Consider the following 1,250-nt stretch of genomic DNA (forward strand, 5'->3'; position numbering starts at 1 on the left):
TATATATATGTGTATTAAAATTGTTTGTAAATAATGTAGAGCAAAGAACTTTGAACTTAAACATTGATCACTAATTGGCCAAGTCGTTTAAATTAAACTATATTAAGAATAAATCGACTCTCTAAGATTACTTTTTTACCAATGTACAAAAATTTTTAGTACAAACTATAGATTCGTACTTATTGTAATTGAATCTACTAATTTGTCTAATTAAAAAAATTGATTAACATATTTTATAAATTAAATTATATATTAAATAACGCTGAAAGTATTATTGAGTTTTAAAATTATAATAAAATAAATTGACTATGATATTCACATAAATAATTTCTTTTGAAGTATACGTAATAGTTTTAATGTCTCATATCGTATTACTGAATTAATTATTAATGTACTGCAAATAAATACTCATTATATGACATTCATAAATTAAAAATCGGAACACGCTATATATAAACAGACATCTATCTGTAATGCATTTCCGGCATGAAACATGGTTTCGATTGATCTCGCTTGAATTGGCCTAATTTATTGGAGTAACATTTTCAAATTAGATAAGAGCGGAAATTCTATTAAAATCAAGACCTCTATATTTTTCATATAAATATTTTTATAAATGCGTGTAATTTCACATAGCGCTCACCTTGATGTTAGTGTAACGGAGGATTCGGCGTCTATTTCCTAATCACCAGGAAGTATGTATGGACGCGATTTCGGAAATATAGACGATGGCTAACTGTACTTTTTATAAAGATTGAAAACTATTGGAAATTCGCGAAATATTCCCATTCTTCGCGTCTCGTTTCGCCAAACAAACGTTCACGATCAATAATATACAACACGTGAGTGGAAGAACTGCTAGATGGAGTATCGTTGCGTCTCGATGTTTGCTCGACTACTGAACTGGCTGCGGTCGGTTGTCTAACAACTACCGGACGATTAACCACCTCTACCGACTCCGAACTTATGACCACGATCAGCTACACGGAGCATGTTGGCATGCTCCGAGTTAGTCCAAAACGGCAACTTCCATCGGAGCTGATGCTGTATTGGTCGATGGCACAAAACTCGGAGGTTCGAGATGAACTTCCCGCGTGAATACTAAGAAAAAGGAAAAAAGGGTCGACGTGAGGAAATGCGTGCACGACATCGCAGAGACGAGACTTTCGACACGTACACATTCGTTCCTCACTCTCGACCTCTGGAAGCATAATTTAATTGATACCCTCATTGCATTATTAATAGAATTA

General features: G+C 33.8%; 1 protein-coding gene across 1 annotated transcript in view; it reads right to left on the bottom strand.

Moving 5' to 3' along the window:
* Positions 1 to 893, bottom strand: part of LOC108754025 — a 3,695-nt gene extending 2,802 nt beyond the window's left edge. The window contains exon 1 of the mRNA XM_018496038.1: positions 644 to 893. The gene's annotated coding sequence lies outside the window, so the exon portion shown is untranslated. The remainder of the gene's footprint in view (positions 1 to 643) is intronic.
* Between the last annotated feature and the right edge of the window lie 357 nt (positions 894 to 1,250).

This window comes from Trachymyrmex septentrionalis, unplaced genomic scaffold, assembly GCF_001594115.1.
Source record: "Trachymyrmex septentrionalis isolate Tsep2-gDNA-1 unplaced genomic scaffold, Tsep1.0 scaffold74, whole genome shotgun sequence".
Taxonomy (NCBI): domain Eukaryota; kingdom Metazoa; phylum Arthropoda; class Insecta; order Hymenoptera; family Formicidae; genus Trachymyrmex; species Trachymyrmex septentrionalis.